At 37.7% G+C, this 13037-nt stretch overlaps 1 long non-coding RNA gene and 1 pseudogene across 1 annotated transcript; one reads left to right on the top strand and one right to left on the bottom strand.

The window, feature by feature from the left end:
- Positions 1-10466: 10466 nt before the first annotated feature.
- Positions 10467-11537, top strand: LOC146719955 (uncharacterized; annotated as a pseudogene).
- Positions 11538-12364: 827 nt separating this feature from the next.
- On the bottom strand, positions 12365-12745 carry LOC146719954 (uncharacterized). Its single transcript, XR_014926295.1, has 2 exons — positions 12516-12745; positions 12365-12442 (listed from the first exon to the last, which is right to left on the bottom strand). It is a non-coding gene; the product is annotated as an uncharacterized LOC146719954 (long non-coding RNA).
- Positions 12746-13037: the final 292 nt, after the last annotated feature.

Raw genomic sequence — 13037 nt, 5'->3', positions numbered from 1 at the left:
CGGTGTGACGTTGTAGTTTGCCGTGTAGTCGTCCTCCGGCCACCGCGTCAACCTTTAAAGTCCTTTTAAAAGACACTTACAAGTATCCTATCCTGCACCATCAAAGTTCCCATTTGTTTGGGGGTGTTATTTAGAGTTTAGTTAGACACTACGAAAATATAAATTTTATCAATTTCTGAACCATTTTTGCAGTTTTTTTTTCTCCCCTTTAGCTTTTTCCGTCGTTTCAATCACCAGTAAACCACACCCTTGAAGCTGAAATGGCTGGCATCGCCACGGCACCGTAATTTGAGCCAAGAAAAAATAAAATCGAGTTCAAGGCCCGTTCCGGAGATACAAGCTGGTCAAAAGTGACGTTTTTCATGAAAAATTAAGAAACGTCGTTCTCTTCTTTCTCTTGCCTTCTTCTTCTTCAGCGTCGCGTCCGCGTGACGTCCATCAGGCACATTATATATATATATAAATCTTTTTCGTTCGCCTGGTCACTCACAACCGACAATCAAACTTCACCAACCCGTCCTCACACATTACCGCCCCCCCACCACCGACACCACCCGCTTTCGCCCTAACTCACCACTATTTGTCCTATTTTGATTGTTTCTACGTCTTGTTGTCATCGTTCACCTGTTGTGCCTCTTTCACCCTCTTAACATCTTTCGTCCTTCTTCACATCTTTCGCGATAACACTCTTTCGGTCCTCTTTCGCTCTTTAGTCCTTTTCAACCATCTTAGACTCTTTCACTCTTTCGTCTCACCTCTCCTCACCCTCTTTCAGTCTATCTCAATATTTTCATCCTCTTTCACTCCTTTGCGAGATCTCATGTACGTGACACTAATGAGTGATGGGTGAAGGAGGAGATGAAGGCAGAGAACCCGACGAGAGGTTCGGATTACTAGCACCCTCTTCACCCGTCCTTCGTCCTACTCCTTTGCTAACATACTGAAGACGGTGACTAAGGCGAGAATCAGTTCCTCTCTGTAGAAACTCGTCGTCCTCTTTGCACAATCTTTCGTCAATTTTTCACCATCTTAGCCCTCTTTCACACTTGTTTCGTCCTATCGCACCCTCTTTCATTATCTCTCACTCTTTTCATCCTCTTCAATCTCTTTCGTCCTCGTTAACCTCTATTTTAGCCCACTCTTTCAACTCTTTAGTCTCTTTCAGTAATCTCACCTATTCACAATCTTTCGTCACTCTCTCCACCATTTAGTCCTCTTTTACTCCTATTTTCGCCTCTTGTAACCTCTTTCGCTTCTTTCGTCCCTTTCACCTCTTTAGTCCTCTCTCACACAGTGTTTCGACATCTTTAACCCTCGTCGTCACTCTTTCCGCTCCTTTGTCTTCTCTCACTCTCTTTCATTTTTTTCACCCTATTTTCATTATTCTTTTCACCCTCTTTCGTACTCTTTCACTTCCTTCGTCCTCTCACCCTCTTTTATTCTCTTTCACCCTCTTTCTTGTCCTCTCTCACTCTCTCTCACCCTCTTTCACCTCGTCCGTCCTTTCTCACCCTCTTTCGTCACTCTTTCACCCTTTTCGTCCTCTAGTCACCCTCTTTCGGCCTCTTTCGTCCTCTTCTCACCCTCTTTCGGCCTCGCTCCACCCGTTTCATTCCCTCTCAACCCTCTTTCACCCCAACTGGGGTCGTAGTCTGTCAACTCGTTCATTCCCTCTCAAACATCGTTCGTCCTCTTTCACTTTCTTTCGTCCTCTCTAACCCTTCTTTCATTCGTTATTCACCCTCTTTTCATTGCCAATGAGGTTTAAAAGTAACAATTTAATTTTAATATCATTAGAATATTATTTAGCAGCGCGCCCAGTTTTTTTAACTAAAATTTTATTCAGAAATAAATATTTTTATCGGCTCTCAATATGCTGTCTTCTAAGCTGGGCAATAGAGCCAAGGAAACGAAACGAAAAATTAATTAAACGGAACTGTATCTCAATTTGAGATCCCAAAGTTCCACATATAAATATTTTTTTCTGAGTTTATTCACGCCTTGGGCTAATCACGGCGGTATTTACTAACATCTACTAAAAAGGCAAATGAAAAGTATAGGATCGAAAGGGTCTGAATAGCTTAGTTGGTAAGAGCAGTCGCCCGGAAAGTGAAAGACGCGGGTTCGATTCCCGCTTCAGCGACTTTTCGGATCTATATTTTTCTCGCTTATTTCTCCATATGTAAGTTTCGAAATTAATTTATATGTGGAACTTTGGGATCTCAAATTGAGATACAGTTCCGTTTAATTAATTTTTCGTTTCGTTTCCTTGGCTCTATTGCCCAGCTTAGAAGACAGCATACTTATATTAAAATTTTATTATTTCTTTTTATTTTATATTAATTTTAAATTTGCATAAGTTTTTAAATTTTAATATTTTTGACTTGGCATCTTGCATTTTAGAGCAGATAAATTTTCCAATTTTTGCTGTATCAAATAATTTTACTTTTTTTTTTAACTTTATCGGTGTGTACACACAAAACATTTCTTTGAGTAACATAATTTTATATTATTTAATTTTCTTTCTAAAATATTTATAGCTGATTTCATAAAAATTTTAGATCAGCTTTGACATAGCTTATACATCTTTTTTCGGACAATGATTTATAAATCGCTTTTTTTATTTACTCTTATTAAAAGTACATTTATTTTAGTAGTAATAAGAAACTACAAATTAAGTAGAATATAAAAGTGGCCTCCTCTGATATTATTAATGAAGAATAATCATGTTTCTCTTGTTACATAACATGTCAAAATATCAAAATTGATAATTTATATATGCCTCCTTAAATGTGTAATAGAGCATATTATAACTTCTACATACATTTCTAAATATAAGAATTAATATTTCAATGAGAAAAACTGCTGGTCAAAAATAAACTCTTCAAGTTTTTTTGCTTTACTCAATTCAATTCAATTCTTTATTCGTCCCCTAAGGGATTGAAGGCGCTTTTGAAGGAGCGTTCCCCAACCTTACAACCTCTTACAATGTTACTTATATCTACTCTTAACTCTACTCTTACATCTAATTTACAAATAACTTAATTCTACCTTAACCTACTTATCTACTACTTTAGAGAGAGAAAGAGCCGTCCCTACCTATCGTTTCGCTTCGGCTTCCGATTCCCCATACATTCTCCACCACCTCATTCATACCTCACTCATTCTCCTCCTCATCCTTCCTTCCTCCTTTTCCCCTCCCTCCCTCCTTTCTTCCGTTCTCCCCTCTTCCCTCTTTTTCTCTATTTCTCTCATCCATCCTTCCCCTTCTCCTCCTTCCTGCAGTATTTCCTTCATTCTTTCCCACCAGTTTCCCTTCCCCCCTTCTCCCCCCCCACATTCTCCTATCACATGCTCCCATGTTTCATTTTCTATCCCGCATAACCTACACCTTCTTTTCCCCTCTTCTTCCCAGTATCTCGCCCCCCTCATCTCATTGTTCATTCTGAACCTGATTATCCTTCTCCATCTACTTTCCCCCCATCCCTTTCTCAGGTATTCCGGTAAACCCTCCTCCTTCCATTCCCCATACCATCTATTATATCTCGACTCTCTTATCCTCTCCCACCTTTCCTCCTTCTGCCTTTCCCTGTCTTTCTGTTCCCACCCCTCATATACTTCCTCTCCTCTTCCCCTTTTTTCCTCCATCTCTTTCCCCTCTATTCCTCTTTTTTCCCAGAATTTCCCCCTCTCTTCCTCCCACATCGTTCTTTCCTTTCCTCCCCTTATCCTCTCTTTCATATCCTCAAAACATTTCCTCGCTAAACTTCCTCCCCTCCTTTCCTCCAACTTCCTCTCATACCCTACCGCCCTCCTTCCTGCCCTTATCCTAAATTTGTCTTTTCCTATCTCCTCTCTTACCATATACCCCGGCGTGCACCAGTCTACTCCTAACGTCCACCTAATCCATCGCTCCTGCATTGCCTCCACCTCTCTCCTCTCCTTCCATCCCCATATTTCCGCCCCATATTCCAACACCGTCCCCACCAACCTTTCCATTAGCCATACTCTTTTCATCCAGTCTCCTGCAAACCTTCTCTTTCCCATTCCCCACACCTGTCTTATCACCGCTCCTGCTTTCCTAACTCTGTTCTTTACCTGCGCCTCCTGCCCCCCGTTCCTCTGTAGCTTATACCCTAAATATGTGAATTCTTTCACTTCCTCTAACCTTTTTCCTTTCCATCTCCACTCCACTCTCTTCATTCTTCCTCCTCCCTTTTTAAACCTCATTACCTTTGTCTTATCCACATTCACCTCTAACCTTTTCTTGTCCATATAACTTTCCATTTTCCCCAACATATGTATCATCCCTTCTTCATCCTCCGCCAACAGTACCATATCATCTGCGTACGCCAAACAATGCACCTTTTCCCCTCCCAGTTTCACCCCCCCCCCAACCTCCTTTTCTTAGCACTTCCTCTATATCCGCTATCAGCAAACTGAATAAGTGCGGACTCATTGGGCAACCTTGCCTCACCCCCCTTGCCGTCCAAAAATTTCCTCCCTCCTCCTTCCCCACTCTTACCTTACTCCTCGTTTCCCTGTACACCTCTTCTATCCTACTCCTTAATCCCTCCCTCACTCCCCTCCTCTTCATTGCCTCCATTAACACCTCCCTATCTACCGAATCAAACGCCGCCTTCAGGTCCATAAATGCCGCGACTACCTTTCCCCCCTTCTTGTTTACCCTCTTATTCACCAGATAGTTCAACACATAGATACTATCCATCACCCCCATTCCCTTCCTAAAACCTGTCTGACTCTCCGGTATCATATTCTTCCCCTCCATTTCTTCCTTTAACCTTTCAGTTAAAATCCCCACGTATATCTTGTATAGCGTTGGCATCAATGTTACTCCTCTATAGTTTTCCACTTTATTCCCCGTTCCCTTTTTCAACAGTGGCACTATTATCCCTTCTTTCCACCTCTCCGGCCATCCTTCTCCTCTCCATACTCTGTTGCACATTTCCCATACCCACTCTTCTACCCTCTCCCCTCCATATTTCCATACCTCACTTGGTACCCCATCCTCCCCCGCTGCTTTTCCTTTCTTCAGTTTTCCCAGCATCCTCTTCACTTCCTCCCTGCTTATCTCCTGCTCCTCATCCCTCTCCCTTTTTTCTTTTCCTCCTCTTACCACTTTTACCTCTATCCCTCCCAATAAATCCATAAAGTATTCCTTCCATTCCTCCGCCTTTATCTTCTCATTCACCCCTTCTCTCTTTTTCCTTTCCCTGTTAATAATCTTCCATACCTTTTTTGCTTTACTCTAAATATAAGAATTAATATTTCAATGAGAAAAACTGCTGGTCAAAAATAAACTCTTCAAGTTGTTTTGCATTACTTACAATAAATTGATATACATCTCGTTCAAAGTCAACATTTGGTAAATCTGACATCATGTGAACTATCATCACTTTGAAGACTTTAAATATTCTGATGTATTCGTATATTATGTGATATATTTTTTTATATTATATATAATTACATATATGCAGTATTGCATATCACATGTTTAGTATATCATAAACATATTCTTTTATAAATATATATTTAGATAATGATATTTGCAACTTTTTGATATTTATTAAATACTTTTATTATGTTACGTTATCATTTTATTTATACTATTTTTTCATAATAATTTTCTGCAACGCTATCCACATGTGGATAGTCCGCGACACGAGGACTAAGTTAAAACATTTAATGAAATTAAAGCTCTCGATGAAAATTCTACGAATATTTACTGTTCGTCACTCATCGATGATTACTATCCAAATAGACCTCAGGAATTAGAATCATTAAATTTGTACGATTTTGCCAAATTCTGGGAAATTACGAAACAGATGTCAAATAATGACGAAGTCAAGTGTTACAAACTGGCATCGGGTTTATTTTTAAAAAAACGAAAAAAGGGTTATTTAATTAACCATTATCGATTTAATATAAAAACTGAGCCCGAAAAATACTTTTACTCGCTGCTTCTTCTGTTCAAACCATGGAGAGATTTGAGTGAACTCAAAGGTACATTCGAGACTTACACGGATGCCTTTAAGAATTCAGAGTCTGTTTTAACGAAGGTAATGAAATATCACGAAAGGCTCGAAGAAATACAGAAAGCTTTTGAGAACGTTGCTGAATTAATCGAGAAGCCGCGAAAATGATCTGAAAACAGCAGACAGAGACAAATCCGATGACGATGAACTGGATTGTAATCCGATAGAAGCTGACGACGCGATGAAAGATCTGGAAGATTTTGGTAAGATTGACGACCCGATTGATTTATCGCAAATGATGTCGCAATTGAACGAAGACCAGAAAAGAGTCTTTGATGGAGTATGCCAAGTTTTACAAGATAAGAATCAGATTCTGCGACTGTACGTAAGTGGCGAGGGTGGTACAGGGAAAAGTTTTCTAATTGAAACGATTAAACATTGGATCAGAATAAATTTGGAAAAAACGACTGCCATATCTGCTCCCACGGGTATCGCAGCATTCAATATCGATGGCTTGACAATCCATAGAATGTTTCAACTACCCGTTAGTCATGAATCTACACCAAAATATACGCAATTGTCAGACATGGTCTTGAAAACTTTGAGAGACAAGTTAAAGAATGTCGAATTATTTATAATCGATGAAGTATCCATGATTTCAAATGTGACACTTATGTTTATCAATCTACGATTATGTGAAATCTTTGATACGACAGATACAGATGATGGTTTCTTTGGCAGAAAACACATTCTCCTGTTTGGGGACTTGTTGCAGCTTCCTCCTGTAAAAGGACAATTTTCGTTTGTTAAAATGTCTCGATCAGAGATTCAGAAGTATTTAGGTACCATGGGTGGATGTGATTTGTGGAGATTGTTCGAGTACGACGAACTTTTGATTAATATGCGACAAAGATGCGATAATACATATCGTGATATACTTTCTAGAATACGAATAGGTTTAGTAACGGATTCTGACATCAATGTTCTTCAGTCTAGAAGAATCAATTTTAAAGAAAGTAGTTGCGACGAAAGATTGAATGAACTTTGCACTTATATGAATCAATTACCGATTGATACAATTTGTTTATTGCCCACGTGTTATTTGTGTAAGGTTTTGAACACAGCAATGCTCGATAAAATCGACAGCGATGAAATTCTACTGATAGCAGAAGATGATGTCGACTGTGCTCCAGCAATGAAAAAAAAGGTGCATAAAATTTTAGAAGACAAAGATGATAAAGTGTCTGAAACAGCTGGCATTGAAAGAGTAATAGCGATTAAAATTGGCGCTAAAGTGATGATTCGACGAAACATTGACGTAACTTTGGGACTTGTCAATGGAACGATAGGCAATGTAGTTGCAGTTAATCGCTCTGCTGACGGCAATCGTATTGATTCCATCAAAATAGTTATTTCGGGTAACAAAGAAATCGCAATAACGAAAGTAGATATTAAATTTGAAGTATTCCACAAATTAGTGGTACATCGGAAACAATTTCCATTGTCTCTCAGTTATGGAATAACTATACACAAAAGTCAAGGAATTACATGTAACAATGCAATGATGGATTTAGGAACGACTGTATTCAGTGATGGTCAAGCCTATGTAGGTTTGTCACGAGTAAGTAAATTGGAAGGCCTACATTTGATAAATTTCAATCCAGCATCAGTTAAAGCAAACTCGAGAGCCATTGTGGAATATAATCGACTGAGATCTATATTCAAATCTGAACTGCCACAAATCAATCGGTCCGAGAAAAAGGTTGTGAAAATGTACGATCGTCGATGGGCTATCCCTAATATCATTGATGATGTGCAGAATTATGATTGTGAGGAACCAGAAAGTATAGTTACGTGGAAAATATATGGCCTTTGCAATAACGATGCTGTTTCGTGTTACGCTAATGTAATATTACAATGTGCGTTTCATTGCGTACGTATTAGGCAACAAATACTGAAAAATAAAGCATCGAATGCATTGACTGATGCTATCTGCGCGTATGGTGAACGTAAATATTGCAACATTCAAGCGGTTAGAAGATCTGTCGGAAAACGCTTCGAAGAACGAACACAACAAGATGTTTCGGAATTTTTTACGGCTCTAATGTCGACGTATTCCGACATCAATGATGTATTAGAACTCGAATTAATAAAGCTGTAAGTTGGTTGAGTGTTTCCATCTCTACAGCAGTTGGCATGTCGGGTGCTGAAACACTTTCGATTACGATTTCAGATATCACTCTTCTCAAATGTAAGAAGCGCTCCAACATGAAAAAGGCCGAATTCCATCTTGTTTTAACATCAGCAACAAGTTTCAAAATTGAACCTTCAGGAATATTGTTTTGCATTTGAATTTTTTTTAATTTGTCTGGCTGCACAACACTATTTTTTATCCAATGCACAATTTCTCGAACTTTAAATATAGCTGTTTTAACGCTAGGTAATTTTAAAGTCTCTCCAACAACGAGATTTATCGTATGCGCAAAACACGGCAAATGCTTCTTTTCACCAATAGATGTTCTTATGGCTGCTAACATAGAACTGGCATTATCTGTCACCACGGCACGAATTTTACTTTGTGATATATTCCAATTATCAAGAATATCCAGAAGTGTTTTCGATATATATTCAGCTGTATGTCTTTCGTTTAGCGCACGAGTGGCTAGGTAAAACATACACATTTCTTCGTTTTGTAGAAAATGTGCTGTCACACCTAAAAAACCTCGTTCGTTCATTGTTTCCGTCCAAATATCTAGTGTGAGACAAATATTGTCTATTTTTGACAATCTAGATCTAGCTGTAGCCACACAAGCCTTATATTTTTCTTGAGTCTTTTTTTTTAAATATTTTGCACCAGGCACTTTAAAATTAGGTTGCAGCTCCTTTATAAGACATAAAAAGTCTTCTCCTTCGACAATGTTAAAAGGCCGCATATCTTTGCAGATAAAAAAAACCAAAGACTGAATTATTTTGTTGTATATTGTACCTCCCTCTAAAATAAAAAATTATTTTAAAAAAATTGCAATCAAATACAATGATTAAGTACTAAGAATAATTTTTTTACCTTTATTGGACGAAACTCGCGAAAAAGCCTCCTTTAAAGTATTTTGCAGTATCGTCTTCGTCCTATTTGCGCAATCATCGGCGTCGTAATCAATATCAGATTTTTCTTCTGATTCCGAATATTTTGATGTTGATGATGGCTGTGATAGGTTAGACATGGGTTCCTCAACAACTGTACTCGTCGATTTAGCGGACGTTGTTATACTTTTTGAACTGAAATATAAATTGTATTTTATAATAGTTGAAGGATATCTACCATTGAAGTGCCCTATCGATACCCGATACTATTTATCGTATCTTGTAACTACGAAATTCAAAATAATAGTTACTCGTAGCTACATGAATAAAATTAAATTACTGACAAACAAAAGATAACGACTCATAACCTAAAAAATAAGTCTGTACAGATATAACAATTTTGTATCAGAGAATATTAAAGAGAATTATTTTTAGATACATACCCAGCAAACACAATATATAAATGTTATATACTTAAGCATGTTACATGTAACGTATATGTTAGTTGTAATTTCCCACTCATAGATGTAACATTTTTAATATTACATATATTACATTGTAGTTATATTGTCATTATATCCCAAGATAGCACTGACTTATCAATACATCAATGTGCTATTTGATATATAATTACAATATAACTACAATGTAATATATGTTATATTAAAATGTTACATCTATGAGTGGGAAATTACAACTAACATGGATGTTACATGTAACGTACACGTTATATTACCTGTTATATTCCGTTTTATTATAGCAATGTAACAATTATATATCGGTGTTTGCTGGGTACATACCTTTCACTTGTTTTATCAGGCTCAGAAACATTGCTGATTTTTTGTTGTTTTTTTTCTACAACAATTCCGTGAGTATTGGCGTGTTTAAATAAATTGGACGTGTTGCCACAAAACTTCACACTTTTAAAACATTGCTTGCACTTTGCCGTGGTGTCATTCACTTTTGTAAAATATGTCCATACTTTAGATTTCGGCGGCGCCATGATAACAAGAAAAACTAATAAACTTTTGACAAGAAGCACGCACTGCACGATTGCAAACCACAGCAAACAATATGACCGACGAACAGATAGATGTAGCTAACGGCAGCACTGAAGTAAATAGTAGGTCTGTTCTTTTTAGCTGAACTGACTGCACTAGTTCAGCTAAAAAATACAGGCTTAGTGACTCACTCACTACTCGGATATGCGCGCCAAATCGATTTGATACAAGTACTTTTTTATCGATACCGAGTATGTATCGAAAGAATTATTCGATTCTAAAAGTACTCGGTATCGAAACAAAAGTATCGAATACATACTTGTATTTACTTGTATCGAATCATCCCTACGTATACGTCTCGATAAAAGATTAAGTTAAATATTAAGAAATGTATACTACAAGGGAGTACACAGATATGATTATCGCGTACGGTTTAGCCGGAGAAAATGCTCGTGCCGCGGCTCGCATTTACGCGGCGAGATTCCCCGAACGTAAGCGACATCCTTCTCACAAATTAATATTGAGATGTGTTCAACGCGCGAGAGAAACTGGAAATATTCTTCCAAATCGTCGAAATGCAGATGTACCATTGCATTACGATGTAAACGCGGAAGAAAGAATCCTGAGAAAGTTTGAAGAGAATCCCAGGAGCAGTGTGCGACGTGCAGCTCAGATACTCGGTCTCTTGCGATACGTGGTGCACCGTACTTTACGCCAAAACGGATTGCATCCGTATCATTTTCAGCGGGTACAACAACTTCTACCGAGAGATAGAGCACCGCGCGTCTACTTTTGTGAAAGTATTTTTATCATTTTTATTTTGTTTTTGCGTTATTAAAAGATTAATAAATATAAACAATCTGTGAAACATGCGTAGGGTTTCTCGCTCAATGCCGACGGAATGATTTATTTCCGGATCGCATTCTGTGAACAGACGAAGCGACGTTTACGACGAACGGTATATTTAATAGCCAAAATTATTTATATTGGGCGGAAGAAAACCCGCACGTTGTTCGACAGTGTGCATTCCAGTATCGGTGGACCATAAACGTGTGGGCAGAAATAATTGGAAACCAAATTGTAAATAATAAATTTTCTTATTAATTAAGAAATTTTCCATTGCAGCTTTAATAAATTCTTTTGTGACGTTTTTTTAGATCGGCCCTTATTTCTTACCGCCGCGACTAAATGGTGAATTCTACCGACGTTTCCTGGAAAATGAGTTATGTGATTCACTCGAGGATGTCCCTCTCGATGTAAGAGCTGGCCTCATTTTCCAACATGACGGGGCACCTGCGCATTTCGCGCGTCAACTGCGCGATTTTTTAAATGCGCACTATCCCGACATGTGGATCGGTCGAGGTGGACCAATTATTTGGCCGGCGCGATCGCCAGATCTCAATGTGCTCGACTATTTCGTGTAGGGTCACATTAAAAATTTAGTCGAGTACAGGCGTGATAGCACAGAAGCAGAGGTACGAGAAGCAATTCTCGCTGCTTTTAATAGCATCACGCCGAAAATGGCGTATCGCTCTACGCGAAATATGGTTCGAAGAGCCGAATTGTGTTCGCGCGAAGGAGGAAATCACTTTGAACAACTGTTGAATTAAAATATGAGAGTGGATTAGACCTATTGGGGATACCATTTAAAAAAAAATGCGCCATGTTATCTACCGCAAGGTGGTGAGGAAAGGATGACAAATATGCCACGAGAGAGAGAGAGAGAGAGAGAGAGATGTCTCTTGAGAAAATGATTATTTGTTATTCATATTAAAATTTCGACTAAACGTATCCGAGTATTATCGTGTAATTTGCATCGAATTTCTGTTTCCTATGCATTCTGAATTTCGAGATACACAAAAAATTATGTAAAATTACATTAACAATAAATGTAATATTTTTTTATTATTTATTATGTAATTTTCACTTATTTTTATATTAGTAATTTTACGTATTTTTTATAGTACATTACCAAATATGATGTCGAAATTTTAAAATTGTAAAAAATAATTTGTCAAGCCTTCACTTTATAAGCACATACATAGCCGTCCTGATCGGGCTTGTCTTTTGTCGAACGCTCCGCCCAGCGCGCTTAATGACGGCGCCGGGCGCCTAGTGACGTTTCCACCTCCGAGTGAAGACGCGTACAATTGGCCGACGTTTTTTATGAATAAATCATTAATTATTAAGAATTTCGCAAAATGATACAGGACTTTTCGTCTCGGTTTAGCCCACTCTACCTATCTACGAGATAGTAGATATTAAACTGACTACACTGGCTGTCTATTCGATTTGTTAAACTATATTTATTGACGTTTCGACCATACGGGTTGTGGTCCTTTTCAAAATTACAATAGAAGCATTCTAGAAATTAATGTACATGCAATCAGAATCAACATTTAAATTGAAAACGTGAAATGTAACAAATGAGACTTACAATGAGTTACTGCATATCGTTATTGACATTTAAAAGTACGCTCCGGTAAGACTTAACTTAAGATCGGATGGTAAATTAACTGCGTTTCACTTGTGTCATCTTGCTACGACTGAGCACACTGTACTAACGAATAAACACGCCGAAAATTATGTCAAAGTTAAAAGTTAACAATATTTACATTCTCGCTAAATTGTGATGTACCATATGGCAAATTACTAAAATAAAATATAAAAAATAAAATATAAAAAGTATAAGATAATAAAAAGACAAATAAATAAATAAATAAATATATTCGGTTCGCTTATGTCATCCTGCCTTAACAAACCAATAATAAACTACTAATAATAGCTCCCAACAATGTATGTTAAAAATTTTTTACTTCAATTTCTAAACAAACTGTCATATATTGTACTAAAGCTTTCAGTTTAATATCTACTACCTTAGTATTTCATTCCTGGCGAACGAAATTTAATATTTTATTGTTACTATCTACGAGAGTTGGAACACGAGTCACCGGACACC

This window comes from Nylanderia fulva, unplaced genomic scaffold (assembly GCF_048542155.1).
Source record: "Nylanderia fulva isolate GAGA-0341 unplaced genomic scaffold, ASM4854215v1 Scaffold807, whole genome shotgun sequence".
Classification (NCBI taxonomy): domain Eukaryota; kingdom Metazoa; phylum Arthropoda; class Insecta; order Hymenoptera; family Formicidae; genus Nylanderia; species Nylanderia fulva.
Note: the sequence above shows the minus strand (reverse complement) of the source record. Positions and strands in the feature narration are given on the sequence as shown.